This window comes from Polyodon spathula, chromosome 15, assembly GCF_017654505.1.
Source record: "Polyodon spathula isolate WHYD16114869_AA chromosome 15, ASM1765450v1, whole genome shotgun sequence".
NCBI classification, from domain to species: Eukaryota; Metazoa; Chordata; class Actinopteri; order Acipenseriformes; family Polyodontidae; genus Polyodon; species Polyodon spathula.
In genome coordinates, this window is record NC_054548.1 from 410,363 (window position 1) to 432,074 (window position 21,712).

At 37.6% G+C, this 21,712-nt stretch overlaps 1 protein-coding gene across 2 annotated transcripts in view; it reads left to right on the forward strand.

Annotated features, from left to right (window-relative positions):
* The window catches only part of LOC121328147 (neural cell adhesion molecule 2-like), a 279,149-nt gene that overhangs the window by 171,384 nt on the left and 86,053 nt on the right, over positions 1–21,712 (forward strand). The gene's annotated exons all lie outside the window — the stretch shown is intronic.

A 21,712-nucleotide genomic window follows, 5' to 3' on the forward strand; every position in this document is an offset into this window, starting at 1 on the left:
AGCTCAGTGACTTCAAATGATTTTCCCCTCCGACTGTTCAGTTCTTAATCTACTGAGTATTGAAATGAATATTAACCATAGAGAGAGAGAGAGAGAGCGAGAGAGAGCGAGAGAGAGAGAGAGAGAGAGAGAGAGAGAGAGAGAGAGAGAGAGAGAGAGAGAGAGAGAGAGAATTACAACGGCATGTTCTTCTTTGTCAAAAACTTAATCTATTGTTAACCAGTTCATTACCTGTACTGTCCAGTCCAGTGCTGTGGATTGGGATAGGGATTCTAGTAAAGTTGTATTCAATATAGGGTGTCATTAGGATAACCCAGAGTTTATATTTATCTTAGGTAATGTTTCATACAGTACATGCAGCCCGTTTAGCTACAGAAATTTTGACTAATGTTCATAAGTCATTTGCATGCCTAATCTGCATTGCTTGTGTTTATAAGGTCTGGGCATGCAATCAATCACTGGTTGTAGAAGCAGCATTCACAATAATACTTCATTACATTGCCGAGCTGCCGCCTCATTTGCAGTGAAAACTCTTATTACTACACACTAATCTTTCACAGTAAGAAAATGTGCAATGTAATTAAGAAGACCTATTGAATCCAGAGTTTATTTGTCGCTTTGTTCAACATACAGTACATTTCACCATCTGTTTTCTGCTATACCAACAGTTTATAACTGGGACTGGATTGTTGCTGGGTATGTAATTTGGTTTAATCCAATGCAGTTTTGCATCCACAAGACTAAATTAACAATGCATTTCAGTGTCCAGTGAAAAGACTGCTAATAATCTGTCTGTTCGTCTGTATGATGTCTTGACCTGTCAGGACTTTATTTCTGCTTTTGGACTGGAAGAGGCCAGTATTAAACAAACAAGTGAATTTCTTTTTCTGTAAATGAAGGCTATAAAAAACCCATTCCCAGCGGGCGTGCTTGCTCGGATTTATCTGATTAAGAAACCACAGAAACCACAAAGCCTGAATGGCAGTAACCTTGATATCAGTGCACACTAATTAAAGAACAAAAAAGTGCACCAGGTGTGTGAGGGAGGAGGAGCACTAATCACAGCACATGCAATGCTCTTAAGATACTTCTTCACTCCCGTCGTTCAGGATTCTTTACAGTATTTAGTTTACGAACAGCCCATTTATTCTTTTACTAATGCTTAAGATGCAGGGGCTTTGTTAATTTAATATGTGGGAGTTGGTGAAGGGGGGGTCATGTTATGTAGTTTACTACTCTGAGGAAGTGTATTCATCAATGTACATACTATTGCTGTGGAATAACTGTTCCAAACACCAGTGGGGCTGATGAAAATAGTTGTAATGGAGAGCTGAGAGACCTTCAGATGGTCTATGAATTGAAATGGTTGTAATGGAGAGCTGAGAGACCTTCAGATGGTCTATGAATTGAAATGGTTGTAATGGAGAGCTGAGAGATCTTCAGATGGTCTATGAATTGAAATGGTTGTAATGGAGAGCTGAGAGACCTTCAGATGGTCTATGAATTGAAATGGTTGTAATGGAGAGCTGAGAGATCTTCAGATGGTCTATGAATTGAAATGGTTGTAATGGAGAGCTGAGAGATCTTCAGATGGTCTATGAATTGAAATGGTTGTAATGGAGAGCTGAGAGACCTTCAGATGGTCTATGAATTGAAATAGTTGTAATGGAGAGCTGAGAGACCTTCAGATGGTCTATGAATTGAAATGGTTGTAATGGAGAGCTGAGAGATCTTCAGATGGTCTATGAATTGAAATGGTTGAAATGGAGAGCTGAGAGATCTTCAGATGGTCTATGAATTGAAATGGTTGTAATGGAGAGCTGAGAGATCTTCAGATGGTCTATGAATTGAAATGGTTGTAATGGAGAGCTGAGAGATCTTCAGATGGAGAATTGAAATGTTTACCATGGGAGAGCTGAGAGACTCTCTCATGTCTCTACACATATGTATATATATGATATCTATTATAATATTATATATATAGATATAATATATATATAATATATATATATATATATACACATATATATACAAAATATATATAATATATATATATAGATATATATATAGCTATATATATATATTATATATATATATATATATATATCTTATATATATATCAACTTAATGAACTTAATTAATTTTAGTTTGGTTCACTTGTTTAATTAGCTTTGACAGGAAGCCAAAGGGTCACATTCCCTTGATCTGTTTTGTAGCTTTTCATCACTCATATGACTCTGAGTAAAATCTGTATTTGTTTGTTGAAGAAAAAAACGTAAACTCCCCCTCTTCTCTTTATGGACAGAAGTTTCCTTAAGTGACAGGTGCACCAATGAAGGCTCTGAGCAGCTGTCACAGTTGGACATAAAGTAAACAGAAATGATGAGAAGTATGAAATACAGCTCAAGTGGTTTTCAGTAAAATACTTTAAATGTGTGTTTGAAATTATAGGACTTATTATCTCTCAATTAGGGCTGTGCAAATACTCAAGACTGATTAATCACGTAGACATAGCTTTGCAGAGCCCTACCTTAACAGATACCAGTGTTGTAAACTGAGAACTGTATTTGTCTGCCGAGTTTAAATAAAAAAAGTCAAAATAATCTCGGATAGAATATAACTGATTTTGGTTTTATATTGACAGGATCCATATTAAACTGTCAGAATACTATTGGTTGGTGTTCAATAACTGTGTCAGCAAGTGGAAGTTTGTTTTGTGTTGAGCAAAAAACATGTTTTTAAGATTTCTTGTTCTATTCTAGTTAATAAAAAACAACATAAAACATTTTCAAGAGAATTACTCAGAAGATCTGAGTCTCCTCACAGCCCTACCCCCAAACTTGCATCTGGGCATACTAGGCTATGAAGCTCAAAAACAAGTTCAATACAATCAAAGCATACGTGTGAGCTGCATATGAGGAAAGCTGGCTTGATAAGCACAAATCAACCTTGACTGTGTAAGAGATGAGCGCATCGTTTATGTGTGATATGTGTATCTCTTTACAGCTTTGAGACCTGGCCTATTTAAAACCATGCCCTATTTACAGTATCACATACACATACTACCTGATACTACATAACTAAAAGAAAAATAATACGCTAAAGAAGTCACCCGTTCTACCAACTGTAAAATACAACTAACCTGGTATCGGCAAAGTACAACACAAAGTACATCAAGTAATTCATTACTCAGTCTCTGCTGAAGAATACTTTTATCATCAAGAACCCAGCCTCTAATCTGACTCAAGGCAGATCGATATGGGTGCTTTGTCTCTCTGATGAGTTCAGAGGACCCAATGCTTTGTTTTGTGTGCCTTAATTTAATTTGCAGTTCAGAAAGTAGACATGGTCATGTGTATTTATGTGTCCGTGCAGTGATAATGATAATGATATAATCACAGAGGGATGATTTAAGAATTTCAAATGTACCCATCCGTGTAGGAAAGCTAGAAGAAAGGTAATAGCATTTATTACTGTGTATTCATTTTATTGTGGATAGAAGCAGATTTAAAATATTGAGCAACAATTCAAAGATGAAAGCACAGCATTTCTATATGTGTATGAAACGTAATGTGGTTGGAATAGACTGCTTGGTCCAGGATTTCTCCTTCTGGTCCAACAGGACCCGTCCTCAGACCTCAGACTTCAAACCTTCGTCAGGGGCCTACCAAGGCCAGGTGGACCACTGACCCCCCAGTGGGGAAATACAGTTACAAAGGAGGAGGTGGAGGAAGATGGAGGCGCAGCATTGCTAGATATAGTATGACATGTAGTGAGGGAGGATTCAACTGCTTGGCCCAGGATTTTGGTGGGGAGGTGAGGGAGATAGACTTGCAGAGCATTTGGTGAAAGGTGTGCTTGGTCTATATAGTATTGGGTAGCGAATAGGTTTAGTGTCTGGGACTTAGTTGGGCAGGATTCTGATTATCCAATTGGAATATGGAAGTGCTTGGGTGTTTAAAAATGTATAACGATCACATACTAGTTCTAACAAAAACCACATGGTCTCACCGAGGAGAACGCAGGTGGGCTAGGTATAAAACCACACTATTGAAAACTATTAAGAACATACAATAGAAAAGCTTGGTGCTTGTCTGATTACTGATAGTGCTCTTGATCCCAGAATTGCTTCCAGTTGGCAATTGAAAGATCTCAATGGATCTACAGAAATAACGTGGCTTTGCAACTCATTCCACACACTAAAAAGAGCCTCCTGCCTCTAGTCTTGGATTGTTTTCCACTTAACTCCCAGGTGTTCCGTCTAGTCCTGGTTTCATGTTGAGTTTGAAAAAGTGACAGGGGTTGACTTAGCCAACCACATCCATTTCCTATTTTCTACGCTAAATAGGTAATTCCCCCCTCAGCTTATCTTCATAGCTCATAATCTTGATCACTGGGATTAGTGTACTGCAGTTACTGTTTTCTGGATTCGTTCCGATGTCATTTTTGTACAACTGAGACCAAAACTGAAGACAGTATTCCCAGTGTAGTCTCACTAGGGCATATTAAAACTCTTCCTACAACAATAATCCTGCATGGAAATGGTTCCATTAGGTTTGCACCACTTCCCAGAACAAATGCAAGATGAATTGTCCTTTCAGAACAGCATGTCCGGAAACCATAAACTTTCAAGACGAAAACAAAGAAAAACATCTTCATGTTTATAGCCATACCAAGGAGCCTTTACAAAGATAGTCATGTATCTATCATGTACAGTCTTGGATCAAAAGCTACAGCTGCATGTAAAATCATGCCAGTGTGCTTTGTTAGATTGAAGCAAAGTGTATTACATACACAGTGCATTGACACGACCAGTGACCCTCTTACCACAATGGGATTTGGTTCTCCAAGTCCTCCAACCTTCTTCATAGTTTCTTCAAAGAAGTGTGTTGCTTTGTACAACAACAAAAAAAAATAATATTGTACTGGAACTAGTAATGGCTCCATTCTATCAAATTAAAACGGAAATATCTTTTTGCAAACTTAACTTAGTTTGTATTGAAAATGTACATGCATTGTGCTCCCTGATTTAGATTGTAAATATAGCAGATCTCATTGAGCATACAGATTCCTTTTTGTCAGAATACATTGATCTTCAAAAGTAATGCAGCACCATGGGATGTCTGGAATTATGAGATCACTTCTAAAAGTCTGTTATTCAGAGTCCCGGAGTAAGATAATTAACATTAATAAACCTGTATGTACATGACAGAGATACAGATAGATATTTAATCTTCCATCATCAAACTCATCTGAGCCGTTGCTAACAGCTGTAGTCTAAGCAGAGTTAAATGGAGATGGCGTGAATGCTGCATCTACAGAGATCTGAAATTCTCACATTCCCTGCATGGGGTCAGGAAATAAATGAGCTGTGTGATGGACCATGATCACTTGACTTAAATGTAAATCAAAACAGCAGTCTAGAATTTAAAATATCACTTTAATTTCATTTCATTTGATATTATACTGAAGGGACCAGTTATTAAATACATTGAGTCATGTAATAAGGTGGTTAGGGACCTTTTCGTATGATGGAGCAGCATATTAATCTTTAGTGACAGGAAAGTGATGCAGGGTCTGTGGGTGCAGAACATGCTTTCAGTGGAGAAAGGGAGTTGAGAGGATCTGTTCATGGGTGGTTATCCTTCTGTGGAGTTGAATGCATTGTATTTGTATCATTGTGTGGCATAGGGGCAGGACCCAAGTTTTATAAATAAATACAGACATCAACCTAAAGATGTCAGGTAACCCCGAACAACACGGTAACCAGTTACACAACAGTAGTATACTGTACTTTTAGATAATCTAACACAAATTAAAAGAAGTTCTATAATTGACACTGAAATATATGTATCAGAGTATGAAAGCTATGTTGGGATCTTAAAAGGATGAACAGTTTCCAAGCCTATGTTTCAACAATATAACAGTCCTTGTGTTATGAGTTCCATCTGCTGTGGGATTTTGGCTAGGTGTTATATATCCCCTATTGGGGAAGGATGTGTTTTAAATGAAAGCTAACCAAGCATTTACAATACCAGGCCATTGTTAGCATTAGCCACAGTGTTACTAAACCCTGTCATTATGCCTAGGATCTTTATTTTGGGATATACAGATTTTTCACATCCAGCGCTTCCTGGTACCTAATCATTTCCTGTGTAGTAGGCGAGGTGGCCTGATTGCAGCTAGACAATGGCAATGAAATGGAGCTGTGGTTAGACTGAGTTCATTACTCCTGCACTGCATTACAGTCAATCCACACAGTTACATTCTGCTTGGCTTCTTTCCAAAGAGGCAGGCTGGCTCTATAGTGTCTTTTTACTAACATGTCACATTAAGTGTCTGTAATTACTGTGTATTTACATAGTAGTTACTTAGTAAATGCATGTGTACTTATACATAATTACAATGTTATTATGCAATATACTTAATGTGCATTTTTCTGCAAGATATAACCCTAACCCCAACCCTTTCCCTATCCCTAACCCTAACTCTAACCCTATCCCTAGCCCTAAATCTAATCCTAATCCCCTAACCTTAACCCTAACACTAACGATGCATAATACCATTGTAGTTATGTATAAGTACACATGTGTTTATGAAGTAGCTCATATGTAAATATATAGTAATTAGAGACACATCATATGAAGTTTTACCTTCTTTTCTAACATTTCCGCAGCTCACACGTCTATAATGATCTTTTTTTTTAACTTGATTTATTTCTTAATTTTTTTAACATGTGAAATGTCTTTTGTCATACATCTCTTGCTACCTAACTGTTTTGCTGATTACCAGAATGATAATAGAAAACAGGAGTTTACCTTAGATATTTTTTTTTTCTGAAGAGATCAGTAGTGTACTCTATTTTTTACAAATTGATTCATGTGTACTGCTGTCATATACACACAAAATAGATTAACCTTCCTTTCATTTTTTATGATTGCTTTATGTGTCATACGTCTGTGTGATTCATTATATCACAGAAGGTATAACTTGCTCATTATTGTCACATCAGTTAAAAAGTCAGCAGACACACAAAAAAAGTCAATTAATGTATTTTAATTTCTAAGAATGATCTGTATAAAAAAACAAACAAAAAAAAAAACAACAACAAAAAAAAAACACTCACACAAACACAAAAGCATTGGGCTCCAGTTCTAGAACAAGTCATTTTTCATGTCAAAACCCTCCTAAAGCAGTCTTTTATTTGTTACTTTTCATTAACTTAATTGTTTCAACAACACAAGCATACTAGAATGAATGAATTATAGGAACAAACTGTTTAGCTGCCCCATCCTGCAATTAAAAATTATTTTTGAAATTTTATCCATACCCTTTCACTTCAAATTATGAATATAACTTGAAAGTCCCCAGTGACAGTGTCATACAGAGGTGGAATTACTGTAGGCGGGGGGTTGAGAAGCCAGTAACAATGTGAGTGGCAGACCAAGAGTCCCTTAAAATCAGTTCTGCGATGCAGCTTTGAATCTGCAGAGGTGACAGGATAAGCTCTTCCTGTCTTTTTTGTGGAACAACTGGGACAGGAAATCTCCATGGATTTAATGAGATAAAAGGAAAGAAGAGGAGGAGGTCTCTTTTCGAAAGAAAGCTTTGAAATGATGTCTAATTTCAGCACCCTGCAGACGCAGAAGGAGGGAAACCCTGCTTATCGCCTTCCTCCAGCCACTCTGTTCCAAGAGCTGAACTCATTAACAAACAATCCCTCCAACCTGCTGCAGAACAGGAGAGGATCATACCCTCCAGTCTTACAACAGGTGCCCACGTTACACATTGTAAGCAGCACAGCACCATAAACCAGCACAATTCAGAGTATTAAACATTACTGACAAAATTCCCAAAAGCAGCAGCTTGGTAAACTGCATCCCGTTTTCAGTGTCAATACTGTGCTGGACATGTCTTGCAATATTTTTAGTTGACCTACTTTTGGAGACAATGGGCTAGATTCCCAAAGCTATTTAATCCAAAACATCACTACATGATATTTCACAAAGTAATAACACACCCAATAAAGTTTTCACTTGTGAGTAGTCTTGAGTTGTTTCCTATTCCTTTCAGAATTGAAATGTTGTTTTTTCAACATAAGACAAAAATAATGCTAATACCGAACTGGAGTAAATAGCTTTGAGAATACACTAGAAATGTATAATAAAACTGGACAATCAGTAATTTAGACCATGGTTGAAGTCCTGTGGGTTAGTTTCTAGGCTCTGTTTTCCCAGGTGACACATCCCAAGCTTGGATTTAAACTGTGAAGCAATGACAGGGTCTTAAATGAGTTATACTGTAGCTAATGCAATGCATGTAGCAAAAGGAAGTGCACATTTACAGTATTAATGGCATTATTAACTATGTTTTATCTATTTAATATACAATTGGGTAAAATAATAGATTCTGATTTGTAATATTACCACTAGTTCAATTAAGACTGAAATCTATTTTAAATAAAAAATAAAAATAAAAAAAAAATCACTTAGTTGTTACCTCAAAGCACTCTTTTACACAGGCTATTCACAAAACAGTCAATAAAGTAGATAATTGAATCTGGGGGTACCCTAACGGAATGACTCTGCTCTAACAGACTCATAAAGACGCCCCACACTTTACAATTCATGACCATGGTGTTTCCTGGTTACTGAGTAAGACTGGCAGTGATGTAGGAGCTTTGTGGTCAGACAATCAGAATATGTTGGTGTCACTTAACATGCATTGCTCAAACTAGAGTTGAACCATAAAAAGACATGAGGAAAATAAGAGGAGGCCATTCGACCTCTCTAAGCTAGTCATGTTCCTGGTAGCTGGTTGATCTCAAAACTGTGTCAAAAGTTGGGTCTTAAAGGATCCATCAATAATATTATTTGGTAACTCATTCTGTCTCCTAAGTCTATCCCCATGTCATTTTCAACTGTGCCCTCTGGTTCAGGTTACTGTGATGCAACATAATAGTAAGAGTTAACTTTGTCAACTCCTTTTAAGGTTGTAAAGACTTCAATCATGCTCCCCTAATTTTTCTTTGTTCCTGGCTGCATGTGGTAGAACATGGTCTGGAGTACCATCACCCAAAGGGTTAAATGTCAGTGAACACATGCTAGAGTTGTATATGTTAAGTGCATTAATTTCCATTATAAGACTTTCATATTGAAAATGGCGAGCCGTTATTGTGAGCTGTTATTATGAACCATGCTACTGGCTGGTCAGATGATCAGTGGGTGGTTTGTTTCTTGCTGTTTGACTGGATCGATGTTCAAAGAGCTGTTGTATCTCAGATAGCTGTTTTGTCATATGTAAATAATATATCCACTCTGCTTCCCCAGGGGACACATTACAGGCTGGGAATGTGCCATCTAGAAGTCTGGATTTTACAATATATTTGATGATGTACCGATAGCCCCTCCTCCTGTCCTATGATAATCTGTGCAACCTTTTTTTTTGTCGTATCTTGTTGTAGCAGACATCTGTGTTATTTGGATTATGTCTTCAGTCATCAATTTTCAAAGGAGCTCAAAAGCTGGCTAAAAAGCTCTTTATACTGGAATGATTTTACTAAATGATCCATATAAGATAAACATCCAGCTAGTATATTAGGGCTTCCGAGCAATGCAGATATAATGTACAGAACTATCCAAAAGCATGAAGAAGTACCTACTGAAGTTTAAGTATCACTGCTCTGATTTGCTAAAAGAGCAGCCTGATTTCTCGAATAGACTGTTCACACAAAGGTAAATGGAAAATTAATATTAGAGCAGGCTCTAATTGCAGTGGACTTAGCACTGAAAATCAGGAGTGACACTTCCTATTTAAACATCAGTATGTATAGTTAATCATTAGGGAGTGCAGTGCTGGATGAAATTCCAGTGCTACAGTACACAGGTGCACATTTACAATATCTACATGTCTATCTAGCTGATCATTTTAAGCGCGGTGGGAGTCGATTAATGTTCGTGCACGTTAAGCCACTAGCCTGTGAAGAGCAACTTCCCAGGTCCTTCCCTGGTCTCTGCCTGTCTGGTTCTCTGTCTCAGTATCTGTTGTCTGTGTAACTATATGCAGTGTGTATTGTCAAAGAGTGACCCTAAAACCTATCTCCCTTGTACAAGGTACGAGCACCTCTTTTGAGTTAAGGTGTATGCGTCATAGATGGATGAATCTTTGATAGAAACAGTTAAATTTTGTTTGAAGTTTGCCCACTGATGATGGGAATGGGAATGTAGAGAATGGAGCACAGCTAACAGGATTTAAGTTTTTACAGGTATTATTCTTTTTTTTTTTTTTTTTTTTTTATAAATTCAGTATTCACCAATTTCTCCCAATTTAGAATAGCTAATTATTTTTAGGCTCAGCTCACCTCTACCACCCCCTCACTGACTTGGGAGTGGCAAAGCTGAACACATGCTGTCCTCCGAAGCGTGTGCCATCAGCCGACCGCTTTTTTTCACCCACCTCAGAGCTGCAATGTACAACGCAGCTCTGGGCAGCTTACAGGCAAGCCTGCAATCACCCGACCAGACTACAGGGGTCGCTGGTGCGCGATGAGCCAAGGACACCATGGCCATAGAGTTGATCTCTTTTAATAGACATATACACTTGGAGTTAATTTGAACTGTTGCTATATACCTCCAATTAGGTTTAAAAAGGAGTTGAGTGGATTCTTCTAGAATGGTTAATTCAAAGATAAGAAATGTGAAGGCCAAGTGATGAGCTTTTTAATTGGTACTCCTGATGTATTCAATGGAGGAAAAATCCTATATAAGTCTAGAGCAAGACCCAATTTGGCACCATTGAACTTGATCTTGCAAGGTGACGTGGTCCATGCTCTGAGTGTCTCTGAAAAACTGATTGTTTTTTGATCAAAGTCAGAAGTCTGCCTTTTGAAGACAGTTCTTATTTTTCATATAACCTACACAACACTTCCATATACTGGAAGGTAAGCATATATTTGAATTTATATCTTGTTTATATTGAATGCATTGCTATAAGTTATAGAAATTAGTTTTAGTTTTAGTTTTAAAAGAGTGATATAGTGAATGTTTTAGAACATAGCTTTGGGTGGTCTAGCTTTTTGCATGGCTAGCCTGAAGGCTAAGCATATAATAACAATATCTGTATTACTTTATTGAAGTACTGATGCTGTTAAACCGGTAAAGGCACTGGATCGGCCAGATTGCTTATTACTTGGGATTTACGGTAGTCTGCACAACAAACCAATCTCCCTTTTAAAGTATTAAATAAACTGAAAGATCACTACTACTGCTCTGATTCATTAAAACTTCAAATGAAATGAGTTCTGAGTGATTTTCTTGATTATTGAAAAAGTTTTCTGGACATACAGTATAGTAAGCCCAGTTCACAAACAAAACCACTTACCTTGCGGTTCTGTGTCGGACTGTGTCTTGGTCCGACATTACAATTTTTTTCCAGAAAATGGGCCACAAAGGGTTAAAACATCTCTGTCGCTGTTCATAACAAGTTTCAAGATAGAGGACATCTGTATGAAGTTTACCATGTGCAATAACAAATGCTTTCTTTTTTATATATATATCGTTTTGATTGCATCTTTTGTAAGGATGTGCAATCGAGTGCTAAGTGGCATATTCTCTTGAGAGGGTTTATGTGTCTAGCAGTAATTCATTATTCACAACTGAAAACTGTCTGGAAGTCACTGTGACAGTTTGTGCTGTACAGAAAAGTAATGGGTTCAAACTGAAGTAGAAAACCTTCTCAAAAATATAATATGTTGACATAAAATAAGTTGACAATTATTTCCTTGATCTATTGAGATGGCATGTGTGCAGTACACTGGAAGGAAGAAGTGGATTGGATTGGATGGCCTTTGCCAGGCCTTTGTTTGCCCTTAATAAACAGGAGGGCAGTGTTGGAAAGTTGTGCACGGATACTGTCAAAGCTACAGAATTTGCACTTATTGACAATAATACATATATTTTTATTATTGCCAAGCTTGTGGGTATCTCACTCACAGAAAGCTGATCAAGATTTGCTTTTTTTGTACTGTATTTAGTTATATCCCATTGTGCAGTATTTTAAATGAGTCTGTCTAGTGTGAAGAGTACATGGGATTCTGATAAGAGTAGAACAGTAATACAGTCTGCATTTTAATGTAATAGACACAGAGTTTGTGGACCATCACTGTAGCATAACCAATGTGCAATTCTGTCCCTGTTCAGATCTATTTATATAAGTATTTTTGGCAGTCTCTGGATATGTAAGAGTCTTACATGCAAACTAGTAATTGAAAATGTGATTTTGCTAAAAGTTGATAAGGTGTTTTTAGTTTATAGTCTATAGTTTAACGTATGACTTCAGTTAACATACAAAGTCATTCCTCATAGGCTTTTTTGTTTTGCTTAAGCAGTTTTAAAACTCTTCTTTAGCATATTAATGACTCATTGTTTAACTGCTCGAATTATTTAGGTTGACAGGTAAGACTGTAACTATCCCGCACTGGTGATGAAAACCCTCTACACAGTGGTTATAGTGGGGGCAGGCGTATGTACGGGGGCCACACTTCACAGATTTCTCTTCAGATAGTCACATTTTGTATTAATATATTTTTTAGCATACATTATTGAGAATATCAGATTCTGGGGATATAGGGGGTGTCTGTCTGTCTGTCCGTTCATGCATTTGTCTATCTCTCACATATATCTGGATAATCATATTAAATACAGTCGATATATACGTCAGGGTCATCACCTTCAATTATTATGAAGTGAGCATGTATCATTGATTCATGTGGATTTATATTAATGAAATTATATACTGTAGTGCTGAATAATAACACTGTTTTAATTAACCCTACAGTATTGATAGATCCTCGCTTGATTCTTTTTGGAAACAAGTGGATTGCTGTAAAAGTCTGCGCACGGAATTGTTTGTATGCATTAGGCAACTAAAGGACAGATGTCAGAGTCCCTCTAAAAGAAGTGCCTGCCTATGATGAATGGATGCCGATGAAGTGTTTAGGATGAACATGACTCAATAAACAAGATCTATTGAGAGAGCGTGATTGCTGAGAAGATTAATCACAACTTGTGATATTGTACTTTGTAATGCATTCTGCAATTAAGCATGTTTGTCTATGGTCTGCATATAAATGCACACTATGACAAGATGGAGCTCCTGTTATCAAAGCAAGACGATTGTGTGTACAGTGTGTGTTTTCAAACAGGGGGGATTCAGTAAGGGAGCATTTGCATGCTTGACCTCCTAATTGCAGTACAATGAAACCAGACAGCTGTTCAAAATATCAGCTACTCATTAATCAGTGACATTTTACTATCACCTGCAGGTTTTCTTTCTTTCCTTTTTTCAAAGATCAGGTTTCTGCTTGATTCATTTCTAACATCATACTGTATTGAATTTCTCTAGAATATAAATACAGTTTTTTAATTAATAATGTAAACACATTCTCCCATACTTGGGGCACTGGTTTACTTTATTTGTTGGATATAGAACTACTGCCCACACTTCGTTTCCCATCTGTGCTATTATTTGATTTTAGCAGTTCTCAGGATGCCTCAACACATGAAAACACCAAGACAGTATAAAGTATATATATATTTTTTTGGTTCCTGGGTAGTAAGTGTTATTTCCTAATTGCTTATGCCTCAAAAGGATAGAAAATGGCTATTATTCCCCACAAACTTTGCTTTTGTGACCAGGACAGTGATATTTTGAAATGTACCTATTTTCCAGAACATTCCAGACAGATTCAGTGCTGAGTAAACTTGGAGTAACTTCTAGAACTTTCTAGAACTTTCCAGTAATATAAATAGTTGTATAAATACAGGGGCCTTAAGCCCACCAGTTCAGTTTAGTTCCAGCTGCCTAAGTGGATATTTATCTGCAGTTTTCTGAGATGGCATCAAGAGGCTGCAATAGTGGCATTCCTGATGGGTCTCCAAGGCAATTTTACCAAGTTTCCCTCCTATCTTTGCCTTTGGGACAGCGGGGACACCAAGGCACACAACCACAGGCGGGACTGGCCACAGCGGACCGAGTTCTCTGTGGGGAGGAACAACGTCAAGTGGGAGCCACTGGTGGACCCCCGGAAGGTGCTGATGCCACCACTGCACATCAAATTGGGCCTTGAAACAATTTGTCAGAGCTCTAGATAAGGAGTCAGCAGCCTTCAAGTACATTCAAGACTTCTTCCCTAAGCTGTCTGAGTCAAAGGTCAAAGCCGGTGTCTTTGTCGGACCACAGATAAAGAAGATCCTGGAGTGCAATGAATTCCCCAAGAAGCTCACTAGTAAGGAGAAAGCGGCTTGGAACAGCTTTGTCGCAGTGGTTCGGGGCTTTCTGGGCAATCACAAGGCCAAAAACTATGTGGAGCTGGTTGAGACTCTGGTGAAGAACTACGGCACAATGGGCTGTAGGATGTCCCTCAAAGTCCATATTCTTGATGCTCATCTTGATAAATTCAAGGAGAACATGGGAGCGTACTCGGAGGAGCAAGGCGAGCGCTTCCACCAGGATATACTAGACTTTGAACGCCACTACCAAGGACAGTATAACGAGAACATGATGGGAGACTACATTTGGGGGGTGATTCGTGAAAGTGATTTACAATATAATCGTAAATCTCGAAAAACTACTCACTTCTAAATCTTTTGTAGTCATTTTTGTATTAATTTAGTATAAATACATGTTAATTTGGATTCATATGTTGTTTTTCTCTGACTTTATGTGAACGAAAAGACACAAATTCGCTGGTTTTCTCATTGTAAATAGGTAAATTTCAAAATATCACTGTCCTGGTCACAAAAGCAAAGTTTGTGGGGAATAATAGACATTTTCTATACTTTTGAGGCATAAGCAATTAGGAAATAACACTTACTACCCAGGAACAAAAATTGTGTTACATAGTGTTATACAATGAAATAACAGTGAAAAGGAAAGAAAATGGGCTGACAGCACAATGTTCTGACAGCACACAGTAAATTGGGATTTATTCAATGGAAGAATGAAAGCATGCTAAAATTATAGCAAATCCACCACTGAATTTCTGTCTACTGTCTTGTCATTTTTTTTGTATACGTTGCTGTGAGTTTCTGTGAGTTGCTGTGAGTTTCTGTAACTTCACTCCTCCCCGATAATGGAGATGTCAGATTTATCACCACAAACATGTATCATTGTAATAAAATATTTGATTGAGATCCCAAATGAAAGGAAGCTCTAATGAAGAGCTCTGTAACATTGCAATAAGCATGTGGCTACAGCAGCCTGCACAGCTTCGCCAGTCCTCTGTAGGTTCTGAGATCCCAAATGAAAGGAAGCTCTGACGAAGATCTCTCTGTAACATTGCAATAAGTGTGTAGCTACAGCAGCCTGTACAGCTTCGCCAGTCCTCTGTAGGATCTGAGATCACAATGAATCCTTCAGGAAAGATTTTTAAAAAACGCACCATTAGTGTTGATACAAATACAACTCTAATCTGAACGCAGGAACAGCCAAGCAAGTTTATATTATCTTTCCTTTTACCACTCTGAAACCTCAAAACAGGCCATATGTGCAACACATTGTCCAATCTTGATATTATAGTGAATCATCATTCTCAGTGTGAACCAGAAAAGTAGGGGAGACTGGTTGAAAATGATATAGTCCAACCTTTAACACCTACGCAATATTCCCTTTAATGAAAGAAAAGAAAAATGATCAATGCATCTCTTCAGCAGCAGCGATTAATTCAACCAGCAGAGGAGGAAGAGAAAGATGGGCTCTGGAGCAGGACCTTATTGTGGGCTCCCCAAACTGCAGTGTAACACCTGTTTATAAGCATAAAATATGCCACATCAAGTGTTTAGTATATAAGAATATTTCATTCACAGAATGTTAGCATGTATGAAACAGAATACGACTACGTGCAATAAGAATGTTTTTACTCACCTACTTGAACTGATTTTTGCATGCATCCAGCACTATTTTTAATCATAAGATAACACGTTTAATCACCAGTCCCTTCAAGATTGCGCCATTCTGCGATCGCAGAAATTAATAAAGAATTCACACAAGACTGAAGGTGAAGAATCCATTCTTTTTTTGTTAATTTATTTTAGTTTATTTTGGTACCCAGCAACACCTGTTAATAGCTTCCTCCTAAACTACAGAATGAACCGAGCACACAGAATATAACTGCAAAAGACTGCGCTGAGCAGTATCCCAAAACCTTCTATGAAGACAGTGGGAAACAGTTTTGCAATACAGAGGCTAAAGCACAAGGGTTCTCGGAGTTCGAAAAAGAGACGCCGACAAAACGTAAAACAATGCCTAGTACTAACCTCCATGCAAAGATAATTAGGAAGCTCGTTTTAATTCAACACTATAGTTTTTAAACATAATTAAGAGAATACTGTAGTAGTACCTGTTTAAATGAGGGAGGATACAAACTGAAATATGGGCACTGGTAGCTAAATGTGAAGGATCTGGCACTGGTAGTTACAGTGTGAAGGATCTGGCACGGGTAGCTAAATGTGAAGTATCTGGCACGGGTAACTAAATGTGAAGGATCTGGCACTGGTAGCTAAATGTGAAGGATCTGGTGCTGGTAGCTACAATGTGAAGGATCTGGCACGGGTAGCTACAGTGTGAAGGATCTGGCACTGGTAGCTAAATGTGAAGGATCTGGCACTGGTAGCTACAGTGTGAAGGATCTGGCACTGGTAGCTAAATGTGAAGGATCTGGCACTGGTAGCTACAATGTGAAGGATCTGGCACTGGTAGCTACAATGTGAAGGATCTGGCACTGGTAGCTACAATGTGAAGGATCTGGCACTGGTAGCTACAATGTGAAGGATCTGGCACTGGTAGCTACAGTGTGAAGGATCTGGCACTGGTAGCTAAATGTGAAGGATCTGGCACTGGTAGCTAAATGTGAAGGATCTGGCACGGGTAGCTAAATGTGAAGGATCTGGCACGGGTAGCTAAATGTGAAGGATCTGGCACTGGTAGCTACAGTGTGAAGGATCTGGCACTGGTAGCTAAATGTGAAGGATCTGGCACTGGTAGCTACAATGTGAAGGATCTGGCACTGGTAGCTAAATGTGAAGGATCTGGCACTGGTAGCTACAGTGTGAAGGATCTGGCACTGGTAGCTAAATGTGAAGGATATTATCACTGTTAAAAAAAAAAACAAATCAGGCCATCCCTCAGCCACTGAACTGAACTAGCAGGGAAGCATGCACAGGTGTTGAATAATCAAATTAGTCTGTTAATAATAAAGCATGCATTTATGCTGTGATAACCAGCCCCTGCTTATTCAGTATTTAGTTGGTATTTTAGATGATTTTGAAATGTAACTACATAGTGACCATTGCAATCATGGAGGCATGCCCTTTGCAGGTTTACACTTTCCTTGATATTTTAAGATCAATCAAAGGGTAATTCTAAAAAAAACAATCTATCTCAAATGACTGACTAAAATTGTCCAATTTAGTACTTGCAAAAGCGCATACTGAAACACAAATGTACTTGTTAGCAGATAACACATACTCGTACAGTACTTAAGGGTACATGTACTAAGATGAGCCAGTCGCACCGCAAACATACCGCGATTTGCATTTTTGTTACGACAATTCATAAAGTGCACATTTTGCCAAATGTACTAAGAAGAAATATGTTAAAAGAAGAGAGCCAGAATATACTAATTTAAATATTATTTGCATCATCTTAGCATGATCTCTAGTGGGTGTTCTGTGACATTTCTTCAAATAAAAAAGCTGAGTTGTGGTTTGCAGCAGCAGAGGGTGCCCGAAGGATAACATCTATACATGCAAGGGTGCAAGAATCAAAGTAACATTGTTTTTGTTAAATGTAAACATCATCTGTACAATGCATTCTGTTCTGTCTTCATTGCACCTATTTTAATACTGTTATATATGTAAAAAATGAAAAGCAGTTTAATCCCATCAGATTCTATAGTGGGGCCCCAACCTTCACCCCCCAAAAGCTTTTCATAATCATACAGTTCCGACTGGTTTGCATGTGGTTTGCAATGCTATCTACTCCTTAATATGAAATTGATGCTTTAAAAATGAAGCACTGCTGAAAACGGGGCTCAGTTTTGAAGCAGAAAACAACAATAAAAAAGAAACTTTATTTCAAAAAAAAAAAAAATTTCTAACAATTCTTTTCTGCACCAGCTCGATTTACTGTGCAATATAATCTGCAGATATCCTTTTATCATGTAACAGCACAGCTCACTGCTGTGACCTTTACTGAACCTTTAAAGACTTCCATCAGGTAACAAATGTCAAAAGCACGGGTCAGCTGTGCTAAACAATTAAGTACTCAGATGGCCCTCAGCACTTAAAAAATACATTTTAATATAATTGAAAATGCTCTAATGCTATAGTTCTGTCAGTACCTGCAATGTACAGGATATGATTAATTTCAATTAAAATAATTATGTCCTTAGCAAGTAAGTTGTTATTATTATTATTATTATTATTATTATTATTATTATTATTATTATTATATTATTATTATTATTATTATTATATTAGTAGTAGTAGTAGTAGTATTATTATTATTATTATTATTATTATTATTATTATTATTATTAGTAGTAGTAGTAGTAGTAGTAGTAGTAGTAGTAGCAGTATTATTATTATTATTATTATTATTATTATTATTATTATTATTATTATTATTATTATTATTATTAGTATTAGTAGTAGTAGTAGTAGTAGTATTGTGTTCATGACACCCTTATCTTGATCCCGTTCTTTCTTGTGGCACTGCATGACCTATCAAAACGCAACCTCATCCCCCAATACATTGTTGAGGTTGCTGCAATGTCCGTAGTCAATCATATCAGGAATAAACTCATTTTGCTTCAAGGGATTTCACATTTCAGGTCATAGAGTCCTGTTGTAAGATAGCTTTGCAGCCAAGGCTGTTGAAAGGTATGAATTAAACCCAGAGGTGGAAAGCTGACCACTTTGATTAACACACAACAAAATAATCACAGGAACAAACAAAACACAGGAACAAATAAAAAGATTTAAACTAAATAAATCATTCAAACAACCACTCTTTACTGTTCAGGCTGGGCAGCCACCTTCACTGAACCATTCTTCTCCCTAAACGCACCTTCCAAATAAAGGCTGTGGTTCCCTTGTAATCCATGTGGCAGGGGCTTCATTGACCATCAATCAAGACCCAGCCACATTCCACACGTGGGTTTGGCAGGAATGGGAGTTTAACCCCATCCCTGCCAAACTTAAATTCTAAATATTCAAACTTTATTTCCATCATGCAAACAAAACACACGGGTCCATTTGCCAAATAAATCTTGTTTCAGTAATGGGTAGCTTGCTGATGACCAATAGCGATTGGGCTTGAAACATACATTTGCTGTTTGGTCTGTTAAAGGTTTTTAGGAACTGCATCATCATATCGTACTTCAGTTTTGACACAGACAACAGCCAGACATACCCTGTCTCATCTCAGTAATCCTGACCTGTCTTAAAGCTCTATAATTTAGTCCTGGTTCTCTCGAGAAAGCACTGCTAATTAAGATCAGCTGTTTCTTATTTGATGATTTGGACTGTTATCCCCTGACAGCTACATGGACATGGATTTAGGACAGCTCCTAAATGCATTTCTCTAGTGACATAAACCAAGCCTTCAGAGATGCGTGCAGTGACCTTAAGTAACCTCTTAGGTCCCAGTCACTGTGTTTTTATGATTTCACTGCTCAGTTCTTCTGCCCAGAAAGGAACAGCTAGTTTGTCTATATACAATCTTAAATATGTTTTGAGTCTATACTGTTGAGTCAATCTGCATGTGTCTTCTTAGCTGTTCGACTGTCATTTGCATTGGGTCTTATTAAGTAGTTTTTGTGACAATGAAGGGGAGCTTTGCATGTGATATTGAACATAGGAAAACCTGTCTGCTGCCATCTTTTGGCTTTAAATGAAACTGCAGTTTCTACATAGTCTTGTCTGACGTGCATGTTGTTTGTGTGCAGTGCACAGCGCACAGCTTAATGCTTATTGTGACCCTCGTTGTAAACTGATTTAAAGTAAGTGAAAGGCCCAGTAACATGCCACAACACCAGTTCCAGCAATCATGGGGCTGTAATCAATCCTCACAGTAGCTGTCAGATTAACACTTGCTTGTTGTGTCCAGATAGACTCCTTTGGTAATGCCCTTGGGGCCTCACATAGATGAATCTCCCCTTTGCACGAGGGTGCTGTAAACACATGCTCATTTTCTTGTGTCACTTTTAATCAGGTGAATTAGGGTGAGAATTAGGGATTTGATAGGATTTCAAATGAATTAATGTTGAAACCTGTTACATAATTGCATGCATAATTCATGTGTACAGCCAACTTTAATTAATATTTTCAAGAGGCACTTTGATTTCGATCAGGATTTAACCATATATATATATATATATATAATCCATGGAATCTGAAGCACTTTCACCAGATGCCGCAACCCCAGTTGGCTGGTCCAGAGCTTTAAAAAGCTTTCTCAAAATTCCCTCCAGATCTAACAGCCTGTTACCTGCAACCACTCAGAGCTCCCTTGCAAATCCTGGACACTAGACCCTACTGACTAGACACTAAACTAAACAACAAAGTCAGTCTCTCACAACGGTGCTTGAGAAATGCAGCGGTGCACCTACTTTCAGAAGCTGGCAAACTTTCAGGCTGGCATCAAGGGAAATAATGTCTAAGTGTAACTGGAAATCAAACTGAAAGCAGTTTGCTAAACTATTAGACTCCAACCTTGCAAAACAGAAACCAGTGGAGTTCAATTTTATCCTCAACTGAAATCTGACTTTTCTTCAGTTTCATTTGAAACCTGCCCAGGCCATCCATATTATCAGCTTGTACTCTGCCCTGTACTTATGAGATGCTGCTTTCAATGCTGAAATTCACAATAAATGGAAATGTGCATTTGATTTTAAACAAGTAAAGCTTAAAACACATTCTTGAATGCAAACTTAATGCTTTGTCCATTAGGACTATATAACGTTGCAGATGTACACATAATGCAAGTCTTATATTATTTTTTTAAAAGTGTTTTCATAATTTTCTTCTCCCTAAAAACAATTCACTTTGAAATAGCCATTTTATAAGTGATATAAACCACTTCGAGTTGTACGGTTCCCATGAAATATACACACTTTTGAAACCCCTAAATTGGAGTTTGTACTCAAAAATTAACCTGACAGATTTTTTTTTTTTTTGGGGGTTATGAATCAATGCCTATGTTACTATAAGAGTTACGGTAAAAACTCCCCAGTGTCTAATGTTTGTCCTTTCTATATCATACTGCAAAAAAAAGAGGTAGTGCTTTGAACAATACCTGTACTTGACACTTATAAACTCATTGTGTAGTTTTAGGCAGGCTACAGCTCTGACTCTCAAGGCAAAACATGTTGAAATTGGAATTTGCCCAAAATCAGTTAGGTTCCAGACCCACATGTTATATTGGAGTGCCAGTACAATCAAGTAAAGGTGGACTAATGCTGTTACAAATAGTTTGGCATGTTCATATGGGGAAAGAAACAACACACACCAGCATGTGAAATATTCTCCAGAGAGGGTCAGCCTAAAAGAAAAGTAACACTTTAACTACAAAATCCACTTTTCTCTGTTAAGCGTTCTGCACTGAAAGCAAGTTGTTTAATTCTATCTTATGCATTTCCTTGAGTATTGATGTG